Here is a 22722-nt window from a genome sequence, read left to right as displayed (position 1 = left end):
AACACTATCTTCTTATTTATGCCCAGATCATGTACTACAAGGGTATCATTATCACACACATGAGATAAAACACCTCCCATCCCAATCATTTTCCTCACCATTATAGTATCATTAGGACATCGCCCATCACTATCAGGCTTTCTACCCAAATGAATAGTTATCCAAGAGATAACAAAAACGACAACATCATTCTACCAACACTAATAGCCATCATAGCAGTCCTCAGCATATATTTCTACTTGCAGCTAACATACTCCACATCACTAACTATATTCCCTTCATTAAACAACACAAACACAAAACAATTTGAACATACAAAGAAATAACTTTCCTATCATTACCAATCATAATACCCACACGGTTACTACACACAACACCCATTCTATCGGTGCTGGACTAGGAATTTAGGTTAGTTCAGACCAAGAGCTTTCAAAACCCTAAACAAGTGAAATTTACTTAATTCCTAAAAATAAGGATTGCAAGACTTTATTCTACATCAATTGAATGTAAAGCAAACACTGTATTGAAGCCAAATCTTTACGAGATTGATGAGTTTTAACCCCAGGAAACTTTAGTTAACAGGCAAATCCTCTAGTCAACTGACTTCAGTCTACTTCTCCTTCATTTGAGAAAGAAAAAAAGAAGAAAAAAAAAAAAAAGGCAGGATAATCACTGGCAGAATTGAAGCTGCTTCTCTGAAGTTACAATTCAATTTGTTGATTCACCACAGGGTTTGCCAGAAAGAGGGCTCAATCTCTGTCTTTAGATTTACAGTCTAATGCTAACTCAGTCATTTTACCTCTGTTCATACACTGCTGATTATTTTCAACAAATCACAAAGATATCGGCATTTTATATTTACTATTTGGTGCTTGAGCTGGAGTAGCAGGCAGCACCTTAATTATATTAATCCAGGCTGAGCTATGCTGACCTGGACCGCTACTTGGAGATGCCCAAATCTGTAAGGTTGTCATAACAGTCCCTGCACTTGTAATAATTTTCTTTATAGCTGTACCCGTTATGATTGCAGGCTTTGAAAACTGACTTGGGCCACTAATAACTCGGACACCTGAAGTAGCATTTCCCCCAATAAATCATATAAACTTTTGACTACTTCCCCCATCATTCTTACTCCTACTCATATCACCAATAGTAGAAGCTGGTTCTGGTACCAGTGGGACGGTGTATTCAGCTCTAGCCTGCAATCTGGCCCATGCAGGAGCCTCTGTCGACCTAACTGTTTTCTCCTTACATTTAGCAGGTGTCTCCTCAATTCTTGGTATTATTACTTTTATTACTATAGTCTTTAATACAAAACCAGCAGTCATATCCCAATACCAAACACCATTATTTGTTTAATCTTCCCCAATTATAGCCATATTACTATAATTACCAATCTCAGTCCAAGCAGCCAGAATTGCCATGCTGTTAAGAGATAGAAATCTTAACACTACTTTCTTTGACCCTGCAGGAGGAGACCGAATCCTATACCAACACCTCTTTTGATACTTTGCTCACCCCGAAGTCTGTATTCATGGCCTAACAGGGTTTGTTATAAACTCACATAGCATTACATACTATTTAGGACAAAAATTGCCTTTCAGCTATCTGGGAATAGTATGAGTCATGTCCACTGGTTTTTTAGGAGTTCTCTTGTGGGCCCATCATATGTTTACCATAGGGATAGCTGTGGACTCAGGAGCATACTTTGCATCAGCTACCGTAATTACTTCTATCCCTACAGGAGTAAAAGTATCTAGCTGATTAGCAACTCTTTATTTAATTTTTCTTTTTCTTTTCTTTTTTTTTTTTTTTTTTGGCTGAGTTGGGTCTTGGTTGCTGCGCATGGGCTTTCTCTGGTTGCGGTGAGCGGCAGCTACTCTTCGTTGCGGTGTGCGGCCCTTTCATTGCAGTGGCTTCTCTTGTTGCAGAGCACGGCCTCTAGGCGCGTGGGCTTCAGTAGTTGTGGCTTGCGGGCTCTAGAGGGCAGGCTCAGTAGTTGTGGCACACGGGCTTTTTGCTCCGCGGCATGTGGAATCTTCCCAGACAAGGGCTCGAACCCGTGTTCCCTGCATTGGCAGACGAATTCTTAACCACTGCATCACCAGGGAAGTCCCTGGTTAGCAACTGTTCATGGAGGTAATACTATATGACCTCCCACTATATTATGAGTTTTAGGCTTTAGTTTTTCTTTTTACAGTAGGTGGTTTGACAGGAATCATCTTAGTCAACTCATCCCCAGACATTGTCCTCCAGGATACATACTATGTAGTAGCACACTTCCATGACCTAATGTCCATGGGAGCAGTCTTCACTATTATAGGAGGCTTTCTACACTGATTCCCACTATTCTCAGGTTATACAGTTAACTCAGCATGAGCAAAAATTCACTTCACAAGTATATTTGTAGTAGTAAATATGACTTCCTGCAGCACTTTCTTGGCCTCTCAGGGATGTCACTACGTTAGTCTGAGTACCCTGAGGCACACACAACATGAAATATTTTGTCTTTAGGCTCATTCATCTCAGTAGCAGCAGTAATGCTAATAATCTTCATACTTTGAAAAGCATTTGTGTCTAAAGAAGAAGTCTTAGCAGTGGGAATTGCTACTCCTAACCTAGAATGGTTACACGGATGTCCTCCACCATATCCTACGTTTCAAGATCCTACCTATGTAAATGTAAAATAAGGAAGGACTCAAGTCCTTTTCAACCAGTTTCAAGCCAACACCATAACAATTATGTCTTCCTCAATAAATGAGATAAAAGTAAAAAGTGATGTAGCTTTGTCAAAGTTAAATGATAGGCTAAAATCCTGTATATGCCTAAGGCATATCAATGTCATCTAGGCTCTCAAGATACAACATCACCGATTATGGAAGAACTTTTACATTTTCTTCATCACACATTAATAGTGATTTTTAAAATAAGTTCTCTAGTCCTCTATATCATTTCACTAATATTGACATCTAAACTCATATGCATACAATAGATGCCCAGGTAGAGAAAATGTGAACAATTTACTAGCTATTATTGTAATCTTAATTGCCCTATCATCATTGTGAATCCTTTACATGATACATGAAATCAATAACTCTTCCCAAACCATAAAAAACTATGGGTCAGTAACGATACTGAAGCTACACATACACAGATTACGAAGATTTAAATGTTGACTCCTCTGTAATCCCCACATCAGAGCTAAAACCAGGAGAATAATGACTAATAGAAGTCAACAACCGAGTAGTTAGGGATAGTCATTGAATATTAGTTTCATCTGAAATTGTTGTACACTCCGGAGTTGTTCCTTCTCAGGCCTAAAAGAAGCTGCTATCCCAGGACGCCTAACTTAAAGAATCCTAATATCAACAGGACCAGGCCTATGTTGTGGACAAGAGAGCTCGTTTTCCTGAGTTCAAAGACAGGACAGAGGGATATGTCTGAGATATGGGGTGAATCTGCAGCCCATGGGGATGCACTCTCCAAGCTCCAGTATAGGAATGGGGCCTCTAGGGTCCCAGGCCACCCACCACGCCCTCTGGAGCAGGATTTGGGCAACATTCCCTGTCAGTGATGAGGCAGCCCTAGCACTTGTCACGGCCCGATGTCGTGTCCTATGTGGGCCCCATGCTCTTGGGACCACACCCCACACTCTGCAGGTCCATGCTACAGGGTCCTTCATGCCTCAGGAGTAGAGACCACACAGCAAGCAGTTCCCTCCCCAACCAGCAGGAGGAGGGGAGGAGAGCAGGGGCACCAGGGGACTCTCACTCAGACAACAACACCCCAGCGGTGCCAGCGGGGACAGTGATGATGCAGATGAGGCACAGACCAAGAGATGGGACCAGAGGACCCAAAAGGCAGCTGGTCAGGTCCTGGCTCACCTGCACCCCGGACACCTTTGTCCCGCATACACCCCCTTCCTCATACACCCTCTCCTTAAATGCAGATTCTTCAGATGCGAACAGGCAGAGCTTCAGACTGAAAGTCAGCTCTTCCAAAATGACCCGTCAGCAAACACTGCAGGATTCCACTCCAGTGGGTGCCCTGCAGTCGACAACTCAGGGACTGAAGTGGCTATCGGTGCCAGGGGCAGTGGGAGGGAATGGGCAATGAGACTTTCATGGTTGTGGAATTTTGGTTTTGCAGGACGAAAAGTTCTAGTGATGGTGGTGATGGCTCCACGAGAAAGTGAATCTATCTGATGCCTCAGAAACGTGCACTTAAAATGGTGATGATGGTAAAGGGTATGTGACGTGTGTTTTATTTCACTTAAAATAAATTCTTAAAATAATGTCTTGTTAATTGAGATTCCATTTCGACTCCCCTTCATCACAAATGTCGGAGGCCCAGACACAGTCCCCTACCTTAGGGGCCATCACGGTACCCTCACAGAGCACGTGGGAGACCATTCTTAGGGGGGGCTAGTCTGTGCTCACCTGACCTCTGTCCAGGGGGACCCAGGCAGTGGTGACCCCCATAGATTAGACATATGATATGCTATCGTATTAATACGATACCACCAAGTGTTGTCACTCACCGGAACACAGAGCAGCAACCCACTCAAACATGCCTGACCTCATATGATTGTGACAAGATGAAGAGAAGAAAAGGAACCACAGGTTAATCAGGACAACACCCTTAATGCAGAGGTTGGAAATCTCAAAGGGGACAGGACACACTGCAGGCAAAGAGCGCATATGCGGTCTCCCCATCCATGTGATCCTGACCCATGCAGGTATGGTGAGACCCACACAGTCCCCGCACCCTATACCTGGGGCCACACATCCACACTCACCAGGGTGACCCACCTCCCCAGACCCCTCCACCTGGGTCACATGTCCACAGTCCCAGGGTGACCTCACCTCCCCAGACCCTGCACCTGGGGTCACACGTCCCCTTGGTCAGGACACCATGGCTCTGCAGGGGGCTCCCCCAATGTGGAAACAAGCTGGGTCCCTGGGACCTCCTGGGATGGGAAAAAGTGTCAGGTGGGTCTCCTTTCCCCACACTTGTCCCAGAGGAGTCCTCCTCTTCTCACTTTGGTTCTGTGTGATTTTAACTGTTTGTACAGCTTTCATACTAGAGTTGAACACACGACCCTGGTGCTGGCATGCTCAGTCCTTTCTCGTCTCACTTACATGTTGAGAAAACTCACAGGACAGCAGGGCTGAAAGCCGAGGGGCAGCTCTGGACTCTGCTGAGTAGGGACGGTAGACTGGAGGGAGAGCTCAGCAGCAGCCTCAGCTGTCACCCATCGGCCTTTTGCCCGATCTGCGTGCCCTGCAATCAATTCAGCAGCTAAACCTGCTTCCCTATGCACCATGCACGTGCTGGTAAATTGGAATTATTGCCAGGTAGTCCTCCTGAGGATTCTCCATGAGCCCCAGGGAAGGTGAACCTTGCAGGGATTAAGACTAAGGCCCCGACCATAGCACTGACCCTTGGGAGGACCAGGTCACCACACTCAGGAGAGAGGCTGTTACGTAGACAAGCCCACCTCAGCTCCAGACCCCAGACATCTAAGCACTGACATTCAGATGCAGGCACGGAGCTTCCCAGTACTGAGGCCAGGCCGGGTCTCTACCCAGGTCCCCATAGTCCTAGCGTACACAGAACATGGTCAGGTCTAAATCTTCTTATTATAGACAACACATGGTCAGCTCTAAACATAATCAGTAGACAGGACATGCAGAGGTCTAAATCTACCATGTAGACACAACTTGATCATGTTTAAACTAGCTTAGGGCTGATCTCATAGGGGGTACAGATCACACACATGGGTCTCTCATCTTTGGACACCCACGTCAGGAAACTGAACAAAATCTTTGTCATTAAACATTTCAACAGGTAAAACAGAAATGTTCCCAATTTCTCTGGCCACCTGATGGTCAGGATCCACGGGCGAGCCACGAACTTCTTAGAGTGCAGCCCAGTCTGCTGCCAGGACAGACAAGAAGTGGCCTGATTCCAGCCTCCCAGGCTTCCAGAAGGAGGCGGCCACACTGCAAGCCAGGTCAGGAGAGTCCTGCATGGTCCGGGCCGGGAGATCCAGTCTGTCCATTCGGCTGGCCGATTCCGGGGGGGGCGCTCAGGGCCGCTGAGAGCCCTGCACTCAGGTCCTGCTTCCCTGCAGCGTGTGCGTGTGCATGTGCGTGTGCGTGTGTGTGTGTGTGTGTAGAGGGGGCGGTGGCTGACGGCTCCCATGGTTCCCAACCCGGGCACAGCGCTGTCTTCGAGGGGAGGCACGGGGAGAGGTAGGGGCACAGAAGCTGTTGGAGAGGAGAACCCACCGCGGAACTCTTTGCACACTGGCTCGCCCCACCCGGAGACCCGCCTGCCCATCGTGGGCCGCATGTCGCCCCCCAGTCCCGCAACCCCGAGGGCCGGGTGCCTGCTCTTTCAACAGCACAGGGTCTCACATGAAGGAGACCCAGTGTGGACTGTCAGCCCCCAACTCCTGATGCTGTGTTTGGGGAGAATGAACCCCCTTGACTGGGCGATGGGACCCTGTGAGGAAAGAGGTGGCGGCCCGATCCAAGTCGGGGCCTGGCTGAGATATGAGAAAACAGGAGCCAAGGGCAGGGCCTGGAGGCCAGGCCAACAGGAGGGGCACCCCCAGCCTTGGCCGGGCTCTCCAACGGTGACATTGTTGCTTTAGGGGACCTGGGACAGGTGACTGAATGTAATGGGAGTCTAAACTGGACCCTGAATGCGGCTTAAAGAAGGTGTGAAGGATGTTACTGAGACAGTGACAGCCATTGGAAGACAAACTCTGTGTCAGGATATCCTGCTCCATCCATTTAAATCCCTGAGATCTGTGACCTTTACGTGGCTACGCAGGATTGTTAGAGCAGCTGCGTGCGGATATATCTGGGGCACAATTCAGTCTGCAGCCAACTTGCAAGTGGTTCCAGCAAACACACAGGTGTGCGCACAGGCAGGCACAGCACACACACAAACATATGCACGTGCACAGCACAAATACATTCACACACTAGCATGTGAACACACATGCACCCATATGCCCATGCACACACTAATGTGTGCAAGTTCACATACCTATCCACATGCACAGCATATTTATGCAAACAGGCACATGCACACGCATAGCACACACACAGGGAATAAAGTGAATCCGTAAAGCATTAATTCCTGAACACAAGTGAAGCTGACATGTATTTTTCCCTTTTCTTAGCCTTGATGTTTTCCACAACAAAAAGTTTAAGAAAAAAGTTAATGGCAAATGACTTTTGATTCATAGGACTTTCTGATTTTATTCCACAAATATTATGACAGCAGAAATGAATGTAGATATTACATGTGTCCACTAATGGAAGAATGGAGAAGAAAAACACGGTCCATCAATACAAGGGAATGCTATTCAGCCTAAAAAGGAAGTCAATTCTGACACAGGATGCAGCAGGGATGAACCTTGAGGGCATTATGCTCAGTGATGTAAGCTAGACACAAAAAAACAAACAGTGCTTGATCCACTCATACAAGGCCCCTAGAGCAGTCGGAAATATAGAGACATAAAGTAGGATGTTGAGGGCCAGAGGCTGAGGGAGGGACAATGGGGAGTGAGTGTTTAATGGGGACTGTTTCAATTTTGCAAGATGAAAAAGTTCTGGAGGATGATGGTGGTCAGGTTTGCACAACAGTGTGAATTACTTCCTGACCCTGAAATGTGCACTTAAAAATGGTTAAGATAGTACATTTTATGTTATGTGTACCAGACCACAATTTTTAAAACTTTTCCAAAAACAACAGGAAATAGTCCATGAATACCACAAGATGCACAACTTCACTAACAACAGAGGGATTAAAGCCATAAGAAAAATACTGTGCATACACCTACCAGAATGGCAGACATGAAAGACATAGTATCAAATATCAGCAGGATGTGGAGCAATGGAAAGCCTGGTACGCAACGGGGTGATGCAACCACTTCTGAAGCAATCGGGCCTCAGATAGCGAAGTCCATGCACAGAGACCCACAGTGCTCCTCCCAGTTGAACACAAACCCACCAGCCCTGCACCAGGACACACGGACATGGACTGGCAGCCACAGGAGCCAAACCTGAAGGAACCTGAAGGCCATCACAGACGGATGCAGAAATGAACCATGCACGCTCCTATGAAGGAATATTCCACAGCAATGGAGTACATTTTGTTTAAAGGTAGTAAAACTATAAAAATTATTTTTTAAAGAAAACTATCTTTACAAGATGAAAGAATCTATAATTCTGGCACCTAGGGATTGTCGAATGCTCCTAAAAATAGATTGCTGTGGAAACGTTTATTATAGGGAAATTGACATATTCTCTAGGAAGGACGCGGTGAATGGGCCTGCTACATTTTCTACATTGAAGACATGTACAGGTTTTGATTCTACTTCTGTTAAATCAAGTGGGGCTTCACTGGATTTCTGCTACTGCGGAGATAATCAAATTCTGGGTAGGGGTCAGGAGAAAATTAGTCATAGGTGTTCTTGTGTAATAATTACTGTTGAAAGTGTAAATGATCCATTTACCAGTAAGACTGAGAATAGAATAACTGCTACATTACTTCATATGAGATGATCCTCTGTACTATTGTTCCTGGAGCTCCAGTGAGTGAGTATTTCGAATGTGAAGTTCATCCAGATCTGAGGATGGAATAAATGGCTAGGTGTGATATGGCTAATAGAAATAATATGCCTACATTTATACTAATTAGTGGATAAGATATGGGAAGAGGAATTCATGTTGTGAGAGGCAGGGTTATGGCTAGCATTGGGGCAATAATATATAAATTGATGATGTTGATGGACATAGTGGTTCTTTAATAAGTAATTGGAATGCCTCAGCAATGGGTTGTAATCATCCATGGGGGCTGATGATTTTTGGCCCTTTCTGGATTTGTATATAGCCTAGGATTTTCCATTTGGTTAATATGAGGAATGCTATGGTGAATTAAATTGGGTAATTTGTGAAAGAATGTTGATTATAAACATATTCTTAAGAAGAGGACTTGAACCAGTGCAGAAAAAGTTTCAGTTTTACATAATTACCGGGCTCTGCCAGCGTAACGAACCCTGTTCTACAGTAGGGTATGTATAAATTAATTGAATGTAGATTATATCATCATTTAGTTTGAAGACATTTTGTAAAGGAAGCCGTATTGCTCTTGTCCTTTCATACTGGAAGAAATCTGCAATAGACAGAAACCAACCAGGATGACTCCAGTCTGAACTCAGATCACGTGAGACTTTAATCGTTGAACAAACAGACAATTAATAGCAGTTATACCGTTGAAATGTCGTGATCCAGCATCAAGGTCATAAACCATATTGCGCATATGAACTCCAGAATACAATTACACTGTTATCCCTAGTAAAACTAGTTCCATTGACCAGTGTTTTAGAAGAACAGGTGATAAAGCATTTTGACTAGCTGGCCTAAATTTTAATCACTCAGAAGTGGTTTTATTCTCCAAAAAATAAATGGCGCATTTGCTCAAGACACACCTGCTTCAGTAGTTGTGGCGTGCAGACTCAGTAGTTGTGGCCCAATGGCTTAGTTGTTCCGTGGCACGTGAGATTTTCCCGGACCGGGGATCGAACCGGGTCCCCTGCATTGGCAGGCGAATTCTTAATCACTGCATCACCAGGGAAGTCCCAGATTCGCTGTCTCCCTTTTAATATACCTTAAGCCCAAAGAATCCATGGAAAATTGTTAGAGAAAATAAGGCAATAAAATATTGTAAGGACTATAACAGAAGCATATAGTACACAGTTCATATAGACACATCCCAAGCAGTTACAAAGTATATTAAAAGGGAGGCTGCAATTTTAAAAGAATAAGAAAAATTATACCCACAAACTCCCAATCTTTCCTGAAACGTTGCAATCTGAAACCGTATTGTAGGAAGCAGAAGATTCCAGGAGATATTCTACAAATGAAGGACTCCAAACCCTGTGGTTGGATAAGGAATTCTGGAAGGAAGGTATCCTCACCCAAGGAGAGCAGGTTCCTATACTTCTCTAACATCACATCCCTGTACAATTCCCATTGATCTTGGTCCAGGCATTCTCACTCCTCTTGACAGAAATCTATGGCCACATCCTGGAATGTCAGCAGTCCCTGAAATTCAACGTACACATGCCATGTGGCCACGGGAAGAGTTCATAATATGACCCAAGAAGAAAACAGCAAGTTAAGAGAAGGTTTTAATTTAGAAGAGTCTCTTCAATTATCCACTAATATATATATATATATATATATATATATATATATATATATATATATATATAATTTTTTTTTTTACAAAGTAACTTTCTCTACCTTATTTCTAACTACAAGAAAAGAGTATGGCATGTGATCCACAAAACCAGTATAGAGACTATACTTGTCTGGAAAAGAAATGATAAAATGATGGTTTCAACACAGGCATATGCATTTTTGAGTGTTTTATTTATATCAAACTGGATAAAATGTGTGTATTTCTCATAGAGAAAAGACCTGTCGAGGTAGAAATGTACCTTTCAACTCTTCATGGGTACACGAGTACACTGGGGAGATTGTAAAAGTGCAGATTGTGATTCAGTAGGTCCGGTGGGCCTGAGTTCTATTTTTTTAACAAGCTCATTTTTAACTAGTGATGCCACAGTCTCTGATTCATTAACCACAACTGTGAATATCAGAGACATAATTAGAAAGGTAAAAATTCACATTTAATTTTGAACTTAAAGTGTTTTATGGATTTTACACCTTTAATAGAATAGTGAGCACAGCAGCAACAATCATTTGTGAGTAATTACTATAGACTGTGTATCTTTCTAATTTTTTTGTGTAGGATTCCAGGAAAAAGGCCTGGGCTGCGGCCACAATGGGCGTGGCCCCCGTGCCGGGCCGCCCCTCCAGGACCCCCGACGGGGCCCTGCGCTCCTGGCGGCTCCCTCCCCCGCCGCCCCGCTCCCTCCCGGAAGGCCTCGGGGCAGAGCGGTCCCACCCACTGCGCGCTGAACAGAGCCCGCGTTTCCTCAGAGCTGGAACTCCCGGCTCAGGCGGGGTCTCTTCCCTCCGCCTTCACGGAACTGCCCCGGAGCCCGAGGGCAGGGCGACCTCACTGAGGCTGCCGGCTCTGGAGGTGCCCCGGCGGCCGAAGCCATGACAGTCGCGGGGACGGCGGGCCGGGTAAGTGGACGCCGACCCTCCGCCTGGTCCGGTGCCCGGGCGGCAGCACAAGACCAGCTTCTGAGGGGCAGGGGTTCGCTGCCACCCGCCGCTGCTGTGCAGAAAGAGCGGCCTCCAGCGTCTGGTCCCCGGGAACTTCGGTCCGTCCTCTCGCCCCTGCCCTCGTCCTGGCTCGCGAGGCCTGGTGGGCGTGAGGAGGGGGTCGGCCTGAGCGTCCTGAGGGGAAACGGGGCAAGGGAGGCGCAGGGTCCGGCTGCAGCGTCAGCGCCCCTCTTCCCGACTGCGGGGAAAGCGGCTGAAAACTCCTCCCGAGGCGCGCAGGCCCCTTATTCAGCCGAGTCCCTCTGCGCTCCTTCCTCCCTGAGCTAAAGTACCGGGGGTAGGGGACAGGGCAGGGAACTGGCGCAGGTAATGGGGAACATCCAAAGGTGATTGTTAACTAAGGAAAACCAGCTCTCCCAAGGTGAGGAATGCGGCGCTTTTCTTTGCCTGGGCTCACTGAATTCCTTCCTTTGAGATGCACCTCAGCTCTCTGGGGCCTGCATTCTGTATTTGCATATCCTGAGTGCCTCAGGGCCCGCCGGCTCACATTGGAGGGCTGCAAGTGCTGAAGACTGTGACATCCTTTGTTTACTGATAGGGCAAGAACTATTCCATTTCTCACAGGCTTGAGTGGCAGACAGTGGAAAAAAGTCAGAGAATCTCACTCGGCCTGTACTTTGGTTTACATATAGATAATATTTATACTTAACTGTGCTAATAGAGGTTCTCAAGTCCAATCAACTTGTACTACTGCCGTCTATGTATCAATTTCATCAATATCATAAGATAAATGCCTATAGAATTGACTTAATCCATTTAAATAGGATAATGATTTTGAAAGGAAACATAATAGAAATATAACAACGAAACCTTTACCACTAAAGGCTGGGTCTGGAACACCCTAAATAAATGTTCCATTGTTAAAATATTGAAAGATGTAGTCAATAGAAATATCAACAAAAATGACAAATAATAAGGGTAGCAGAATGTTGAAATGTTCTATCTTTATCATTAAAGTGGCAGAAAATCATTTATTAGTAGGCACTGGGGGCAGAAGATGCCTGATTTTATATCTGTGTCATATTTGTGCAGTTGTTTCAACAAGTAACTTAAAGACAAAATGGAAAAACAAGGAGGTTTGTGCCTGAGATCATGTTGATGTGAAACCAGGGATGGCCACCTTGTGCCAGGTGAGTTAAGTTTACCTGGCAGGTAGACCGCAGAGCTCCTGGGAAGCAAGGGTTGGAATTTTTCTGCTGGGTGCCCCTTAGGTTCTGTGACTTGACTGACTGTGAGTCATGTTTCGGGAAAGACCTGATCACAGGAACAGGGTGGGAATAGAGTGATTTGGGGAGCAGCTAACAACATTCATCACAGCTCACGGCCTGAATGAATTTTAAAGAAACAGGAAAACAAATGCTTCTTATGGAATCAGAGAATGTGAGGGCTGGACAATCCCAGAAAATGAGGAACACCCATCCCATTTTCCAGATGACAAAACAGAGGTCCAGCAAGGTGAAATCCCTCACCCAAGTTGCACCCGTCTCTCCTCCCCACTACGTGGTTCATGAAAGCAGGACTCTTCCTGCCTTGATCACTGCTGAACCCCAAAAAGGGCCAGGCATCTAGCAGCTGCTCCAAAAATTTGGGTTGACTGTAGGAACAATGCTATTTCTTTCTTTCTCACTCTTATTCAGGATTGTGCCAAGAACTCGCCAGGTTGCAATGTAATTCGATAAATGTAAATATTAATTGAGTTTTGTTGTGATGAGGACTTAGGCTTTGAAGGTAACAGACTTGGTTCAGATCTTGGTTCTGCCACTCCATAGCTGTTTGGCTTTGGGAAAATTACTAAACCTCTCTGAGATTATTTCCTCCTTTGTAAAGTGGGGATAAATCTATCTGAGCCAGCAGAGCAGCTGCATGAGAGATATGCCCTAAATATTGGTCTTTCTCACTCTCCTACGCCATCTCTCTGTTCTTCCCAGAGAAGCTGTACAGAAGGATATAGTACTTTTGTTTAAAATAATTAACTAATTAATTAATTAATTTGTTTTTGGCTGCGTTGGGTCTTCGTTGCTATGCGCAGGCTTTGCCTAGTTGCGGCAAGCGGGGGCTACTCTTTGTTGCGGTGCGCGGGCTTCTCATTGCGGTGGCTTCTCTTGCTAGCCTTAACCCCAATGCTAGCCTTGACCCTGGCTCTCACAACATGAATTCCTCTTCCCATATCTTATCCACTAATTAATATAAATGTAGGCATATTATTTCTATTAGCCATATCACACCTAGCCATTTACTCCATCCTCAGATCTGGATGAACTTCACATTCAAAATACTCACTCACTGGAGCTCTAGGAGCAATAGCACAGACAATCATCTCACATGAAGTAATGTAGCAGTTATTCTATTCTCAGTCTTACTGATAAATGGATCATTTACACTTTCAACAGTAATTATTACACAAGAACACCTATGACTAATTTTCTCCTGACCCCTACCCAGAATTTGATTATCTCCTCAGTAGCCGAAATCCAACGAAGCCCCACTTGATTAAACGGAAGTAGCATCAAAACCTGTATATGTCTTCAATGTAGAAAATGTAGCAGGCCCATTCACCCCGTCCCTCCTAGAGAATATGTCAATTTCCCTATAATAAACATTTCCACAGCAATCTATTTTTAGGAGCATTCGACAATCCCTAGGTGCCAGAATTATATACAGCCCAAGTCATCATTAAACACATCTAACAATCTCCTTTCTATTAATTTGAGCCTCCTACCTACAATTTTGATATGATCAACGCATACATCTCTTATAAAAAGTATTTTACGACTAACATTAACCCTATGTATATGAGAGTTTTCACTACTTGTCATCATACCAGGCAACCCACCACAAATTTAAGAAATATGTCTGACAAAACAGTTACTTTGATAGAGTAAATCACAGAGGTTTCAATGCTCTTATTCCTGGAATTGAATTCTTCCTAATAATTTTACATTCTCCATGCTACCTACCACATTACACCACATGCTATATAGTAAAGTTCTCTAAGTAAGCTTCAGGCCCATACCCCCAAAATATTTTTATATATCCTTCCTGTGCTAATAAACTCTCATTGTTTTTACCATCATTCTACTGACCATTTTCTCAGGAAATATAATTGTATAACAAGCTCACACTGGTTAATGGTATCCCCATTCTAATAAAAAACATGAACCCATAAGCTACAGAAGCATCCAACAAATATTTCCTAAAACAGTCCACCACATCAATACTACTTATAATGGCTATTATCATTAATCTAATATACTCTGGTCAAAGAGCACAATGAATAACAAGAATCTTTAATCCAGCAGCATCCACCCTCATGACAATCGCCCTTGTCACAAAAGTAGGACTTTCCCCATTTCACTTCTGAGTGCCTGAAGTCACACGAGGCATCCCATGAACAGCAGACCTGATGCTATCAACATGACAAAATTGCACCCCTATCAGTTTTATACCACATGTCACCTTCCATCAACCTAAATATACTATTAATCATAGTGATATTATAAATCATAGCTGGAGGCTGAGGCAGACTTCGCCATACTCACCTGGAAAATATTACACCCTCCTCATCAATTGCCCATATAGGATGAATAACAGCTATTATAATGTATATTCAGATTATAACAATCCTAAACATACTAATTTATATCATAACAACACTATCTTCTTCTTATTTATGCCCAGATCATGTACTACAAGAGTATCATTATCACACACATGAGATAAAACACCTCCCATCCCAATCATTTTCCTCACCATTATAGTATCATTAGGACATCGCCCATCACTATCAGGCTTTCTACCCAAATGAATAATTATCCAAGAGATAACAAAAACGACAACATCATTCTACCAACACTAATAGCCATCATAGCATTCCTCAGCATATATTTCTACTTGCAGCTAACATACTCCACATCACTAACTAGATTCCCTTCATTAAACAACACAAACACAAAACAATTTGAACATACAAAGAAATAACCTTCCTATCATTACCAATCATAATACCCACACGGTTACTACACACAACACCCATTCTATCGGTGCTGGACTAGGAATTTAGGTTAGTTCAGACCAAGAGCTTTCAAAACCCTAAACAAGTGAAATTTACTTAATTCCTAAAAATAAGGATTGCAAGACTTTATTCTACATCAATTGAATGTAAAGCAAACACTGTATTGAAGCCAAATCTTTACGAGATTGATGAGTTTTAACCCCAGGAAACTTTAGTTAACAGGCAAATCCTCTAGTCAACTGACTTCAGTCTACTTCTCCTTCATTTGAGAAAGAAAAAAAGAAAAAAAAAAAAAAAGGCAGGATAATCACTGGCAGAATTGAAGCTGCTTCTCTGAAGTTACAATTCAATTTGTTGATTCACCACAGGGTTTGCCAGAAAGAGGGCTCAATCTCTGTCTTTAGATTTACAGTCTAATGCTAACTCAGTCATTTTACCTCTGTTCATACACTGCTGATTATTTTCAACAAATCACAAAGATATCGGCATTTTATATTTACTATTTGGTGCTTGAGCTGGAGTAGCAGGCAGCACCTTAATTATATTAATCCAGGCTGAGCTATGCTGACCTGGACCGCTACTTGGAGATGCCCAAATCTGTAAGGTTGTCATAACAGTCCCTGCACTTGTAATAATTTTCTTTATAGCTGTACCCGCTATGATTGCAGGCTTTGAAAACTGATTTGGGCCACTAATAACTCGGACACCTGAAGTAGCATTTCCCCCAATAAATCATATAAACTTTTGACTACTTCCCCCATCATTCTTACTCCTACTCATATCACCAATAGTAGAAGCTGGTTCTGGTACCAGTGGGACGGTGTATTCAGCTCTAGCCTGCAATCTGGCCCATGCAGGAGCCTCTGTCGACCTAACTGTTTTCTCCTTACATTTAGCAGGTGTCTCCTCAATTCTTGGTATTATTACTTTTATTACTATAGTCTTTAATACAAAACCAGCAGTCATATCCCAATACCAAACACCATTATTTGTTTAATCTTCCCCAATTATAGCCATATTACTATAATTACCAATCTCAGTCCAAGCAGCCAGAATTGCCATGCTGTTAAGAGATAGAAATCTAAACACTACTTTCTTTGACCCTGCAGGAGTAGACCGAATCCTATACCAACACCTCTTTTGATACTTTGCTCACCCTGAAGTCTGTATTCATGGCCTAACAGGGTTTGTTATAAACTCACATAGCATTACATACTATTTAGGACAAAAATTGCCTTTCAGCTATCTGGGAATAGTATGAGTCATGTCCACTGGTTTTTTAGGAGTTCTCTTGTGGGCCCATCATATGTTTACCATAGGGATAGCTGTGGACTCAGGAGCATACTTTGCATCAGCTACCGTAATTACTTCTATCCCTACAGGAGTAAAAGTATCTAGCTGATTAGCAACTCTTTATTTAATTTTTCTTTTACTTTTCTTTTTTTTTTTTTTTTTTGGCTGAGTTGGGTCTTGGTTGCTGCGCATGGGCTTTCTCTGGTTGCGGTGAGCGGCAGCTACTCTTCGTTGCAGTGTGCGGCCCTTTCATTGCAGTGGCTTCTCTTGTTGCAGAGCACGGCCTCTAGGCGCGTGGGCTTCAGTAGTTGTGGCTTGCGGGCTCTAGAGGGCAGGCTCAGTAGTTGTGGCACACGGGCTTTTTGCTCCGCGGCATGTGGAATCTTCCCAGACAAGGGCTCGAACCCGTGTTCCCTGCATTGGCAGACGAATTCTTAACCACTGCGTTACCAGGGAAGTCCCTGGTTAGCAACTGTTCACGGAGGTAATACTATATGACCTCCCACTATATTATGAGTTTTAGGCTTTAGTTTTTCTTTTTACAGTAGGTGGTTTGACAGGAATCATCTTAGTCAACTCATCCCCAGACATTGTCCTCCAGGATACATACTATGTAGTAGCACACTTCCATGACCTAATGTCCATGGGAGCAGTCTTCACTATTATAGGAGGCTTTCTACACTGATTCCCACTATTCTCAGGTTATACAGTTAACTCAGCATGAGCAAAAATTCACTTCACAAGTATATTTGTAGTAGTAAATATGACTTCCTGCAGCACTTTCGTGGCCTCTCAGGGATGTCACTACGTTAGTCTGAGTACACTGAGGCACACACAACATGAAATATTTTGTCTTTAGGCTCATTCATCTCAGTAGCAGCAGTAATGCTAATAATCTTCATACTTTGAAAAGCATTTGTGTCTAAAGAAGAAGTCTTAGCAGTGGGAATTGCTACTCCTAACCTAGAATGGTTACACGGATGTCCTCCACCATATCCTACGTTTCAAGATCCTACCTATGTAAATGTAAAATAAGGAAGGACTCAAGTCCTTTTCAACCAGTTTCAAGCCAACACCATAACAATTATGTCTTCCTCAATAAATGAGATAAAAGTAAAAAGTGATGTAGCTTTGTCAAAGTTAAATGATAGGCTAAAATCCTGTATATGCCTAAGGCATATCAATGTCATCTAGGCTCTCAAGATACAACATCACCGATTATGGAAGAACTTTTACATTTTCTTCATCACACATTAATAGTGATTTTTAAAATAAGTTCTCTAGTCCTCTATATCATTTCACTAATATTGACATCTAAACTCATATGCATACAATAGATGCCCAGGTAGAGAAAATGTGAACAATTTACTAGCTATTATTGTAATCTTAATTGCCCTATCATCATTGTGAATCCTTTACATGATACATGAAATCAATAACTCTTCCCAAACCATAAAAAACTATGGGTCAGTAACGATACTGAAGCTACAAATACACAGATTACGAAGATTTAAATGTTGACTCCTCTGTAATCCCCACATCAGAGCTAAAACCAGGAGAATAATGACTAATAGAAGTCAACAACCGAGTAGTTAGGGATAGTCATTGAATATTAGTTTCATCTGAAATTGTTGTACACTCCGGAGTTGTTCCTTCTCAGGCCTAAAAGAAGCTGCTATCCCAGGACGCCTAACTTAAAGAATCCTAATATCAACAGGACCAGGCCTATGTTGTGGACAAGAGAGCTCGTTTTCCTGAGTTCAAAGACAGGACAGAGGGATATGTCTGAGATATGGGGTGAATCTGCAGCCCATGGGGATGCACTCTCCAAGCTCCAGTATAGGAATGGGGCCTCTAGGGTCCCAGGCCACCCACCACGCCCTCTGGAGCAGGATCTGGGCAACATTCCCTGTCAGTGATGAGGCAGCCCTAGCACTTGTCACGGCCCGATGTCGTGTCCTATGTGGGCCCCATGCTCTTGGGACCACACCCCACACTCTGCAGGTCCATGCTACAGGGTCCTTCATGCCTCAGGAGTAGAGACCACACAGCAAGCAGTTCCCTCCCCAACCAGCAGGAGGAGGGGAGGAGAGCAGGGGCACCAGGGGACTCTCACTCAGACAACAACACCCCAGCGGTGCCAGCGGGGACAGTGATGATGCAGATGAGGCACAGACCAAGAGATGGGACCAGAGGACCCAAAAGGCAGCTGGTCAGGTCCTGGCTCACCTGCACCCCGGACACCTTTGTCCCGCATACACCCCCTTCCTCATACACCCTCTCCTTAAATGCAGATTCTTCAGATGCGAACAGGCAGAGCTTCAGACTGAAAGTCAGCTCTTCCAAAATGACCCGTCAGCAAACACTGCAGGATTCCACTCCAGTGGGTGCCCTGCAGTCGATAACTCAGGGACTGAAGTGGCTATCGGTGCCAGGGGCAGTGGGAGGGAATGGGCAATGAGACTTTCATGGTTGTGGAATTTTGGTTTTGCAGGACGAAAAGTTCTAGTGATGGTGGTGATGGCTCCACGAGAAAGTGAATCTATCTGATGCCTCAGAAACGTGCACTTAAAATGGTGATGATGGTAAAGGGTATGTGACGTGTGTTTTATTTCACTTAAAATAAATTCTTAAAATAATGTCTTGTTAATTGAGATTCCATTTCGACTCCCCTTCATCACAAATGTCGGAGGCCCAGACACAGTCCCCTACCTTAGGGGCCATCACGGTACCCTCACAGAGCACGTGGGAGACCATTCTTAGGGGGGGCTAGTCTGTGCTCACCTGACCTCTGTCCAGGGGGACCCAGGCAGTGGTGACCCCCAAAGATTAGACATATGATATGCTATCGTATTAATACGATACCACCAAGTGTTGTCACTCACCGGAACACAGAGCAGCAACCCACTCAAACATGCCTGACCTCATATGATTGTGACAAGATGAAGAGAAGAAAAGGAACCACAGGTTAATCAGGACAACACCCTTAATGCAGAGGTTGGAAATCTCAAAGGGGACAGGACACACTGCAGGCAAAGAGCGCATATGCGGTCTCCCCATCCATGTGATCCTGACCCATGCAGGTATGGTGAGACCCACACAGTCCCCGCACCCTATACCTGGGGCCACACATCCACACTCACCAGGCTGACCCACCTCCCCAGACCCCTCCACCTGGGTCACATGTCCACAGTCCCAGGGTGACCTCACCTCCCCAGACCCTGCACCTGGGGTCACACGTCCCCTTGGTCAGGACACCATGGCTCTGCAGGGGGCTCCCCCAATGTGGAAACAAGCTGGGTCCCTGGGACCTCCTGGAATGGGAAAAAGTGTCAGGTGGGTCTCCTTTCCCCACACTTGTCCCAGAGGAGTCCTCCTCTTCTCACTTTGGTTCTGTGTGATTTTAACTGTTTGTACAGCTTTCATACTAAAGTTGAACACACGACCCTGGTGCTGGCATGCTCAGTCCTTTCTCGTCTCACATGTTGAGAAAACTCACAGGACAGCAGGGCTGAAAGCCGAGGGGCAGCTCTGGACTCTGCTGAGTAGGGACGGTAGACTGGAGGGAGAGCTCAGCAGCAGCCTCAGCTGTCACCCATCGGCCTTTTGCCCGATCTGCGTGCCCTGCAATCAATTCAGCAGCTAAACCTGCTTCCCTATGCACCATGCACGTGCTGGTAAATTGGAATTATTGCCAGGTAGTCCTCCTGAGGATTCTCCATGAGCCCCAGGGAAGGTGAACCTTGCAGGGATTAAGACTAAGGCCCCGACCATAGCACTGACCCTTGGGAGGACCAGGTCACCACACTCAGGAGAGAGGCTGTTACGTAGACAAGCCCACCTCAGCTCCAGACCCCAGACATCTAAGCACTGACATTCAGATGCAGGCACGGAGCTTCCCAGTACTGAGGCCAGGCCGGGTCTCTACCCAGGTCCCCATAGTCCTAGCGTACACAGAACATGGTCAGGTCTAAATCTTCTTATTATAGACAACACATGGTCAGCTCTAAACATAATCAGTAGACAGGACATGCAGAGGTCTAAATCTACCATGTAGACACAACTTGATCATGTTTAAACTAGCTTAGGGCTGATCTCATAGGGGGTACAGATCACACACATGGGTCTCTCATCTTTGGACACCCACGTCAGGAAACTGAACAAAATCTTTGTCATTAAACATTTCAACAGGTAAAACAGAAATGTTCCCAATTTCTCTGGCCACCTGATGGTCAGGATCCACGGGCGAGCCACGAACTTCTTAGAGTGCAGCCCAGTCTGCTGCCAGGACAGACAAGAAGTGGCCTGATTCCAGCCTCCCAGGCTTCCAGAAGGAGGCGGCCACACTGCAAGCCAGGTCAGGAGAGTCCTGCATGGTCCGGGCCGGGAGATCCAGTCTGTCCATTCGGCTGGCCGATTCCGGGGGGGGCGCTCAGGGCCGCTGAGAGCCCTGCACTCAGGTCCTGCTTCCCTGCAGCGTGTGCGTGTGCATGTGCGTGTGCGTGTGTGTGTGTGTGTGTAGAGGGGGCGGTGGCTGACGGCTCCCATGGTTCCCAACCCGGGCACAGCGCTGTCTTCGAGGGGAGGCACGGTGAGAGGTAGGGGCACAGAAGCTGTTGGAGAGGAGAACCCACCGCGGAACTCTTTGCACACTGGCTCGCCCCACCCGGAGACCCGCCTGCCCATCGTGGGCCGCATGTCGCCCCCCAGTCCCGCAACCCCGAGGGCCGGGTGCCTGCTCTTTCAACAGCACAGGGTCTCACATGAAGGAGACCCAGTGGGGACTGTCAGCCCCCAACTCCTGATGCTGTGTTTGGGGAGAATGAACCCCCTTGACTGGGCGATGGGACCCTGTGAGGAAAGAGGTGGCGGCCCGATCCAAGTCGGGGCCTGGCTGAGATATGAGAAAACAGGAGCCAAGGGCAGGGCCTGGAGGCCAGGCCAACAGGAGGGGCACCCCCAGCCTTGGCCGGGCTCTCCAACGGTGACATTGTTGCTTTAGGGGACCTGGGACAGGTGACTGAATGTAATGGGAGTCTAAACTGGACCCTGAATGCGGCTTAAAGAAGGTGTGAAGGATGTTACTGAGACAGTGACAGCCATTGGAAGACAAACTCTGTGTCAGGATATCCTGCTCCATCCATTTAAATCCCTGAGATCTGTGACCTTTACGTGGCTACGCAGGATTGTTAGAGCAGCTGCGTGCGGATATATCTGGGGCACAATTCAGTCTGCAGCCAACTTGCAAGTGGTTCCAGCAAACACACAGGTGTGCGCACAGGCAGGCACAGCACACACACAAACATATGCACGTGCACAGCACAAATACATTCACACACTAGCATGTGAACACACATGCACCCATATGCCCATGCACACACTAATGTGTGCAAGTTCACATACCTATCCACATGCACAGCATATTTATGCAAACAGGCACATGCACACGCATAGCACACACACAGGGAATAAAGTGAATCCGTAAAGCATTAATTCCTGAACACAAGTGAAGCTGACATGTATTTTTCCCTTTTCTTAGCCTTGATGTTTTCCACAACAAAAAGTTTAAGAAAAAAGTTAATGGCAAATGACTTTTGATTCATAGGACTTTCTGATTTTATTCCACAAATATTATGACAGCAGAAATGAATGTAGATATTACATGTGTCCACTAATGGAAGAATGGAGAAGAAAAACACGGTCCATCAATACAAGGGAATGCTATTCAGCCTAAAAAGGAAGTCAATTCTGACACAGGATGCAGCAGGGATGAACCTTGAGGGCATTATGCTCAGTGATGTAAGCTAGACACAAAAAAACAAACAGTGCTTGATCCACTCATACAAGGCCCCTAGAGCAGTCGGAAATATAGAGACATAAAGTAGGATGTTGAGGGCCAGAGGCTGAGGGAGGGACAATGGGGAGTGAGTGTTTAATGGGGACTGTTTCAATTTTGCAAGATGAAAAAGTTCTGGAGGATGATGGTGGTCAGGTTTGCACAACAGTGTGAATTACTTCCTGACCCTGAAATGTGCACTTAAAAATGGTTAAGATAGTACATTTTATGTTATGTGTACCAGACCACAATTTTTAAAACTTTTCCAAAAACAACAGGAAATAGTCCATGAATACCAC

The sequence above is a fragment of the Balaenoptera physalus genome (assembly GCF_965194825.1).
Source record: "Balaenoptera physalus genome assembly, chromosome: 14".
Lineage (NCBI taxonomy): Eukaryota > Metazoa > Chordata > Mammalia > Artiodactyla > Balaenopteridae > Balaenoptera > Balaenoptera physalus.
Note: the sequence above shows the minus strand (reverse complement) of the source record.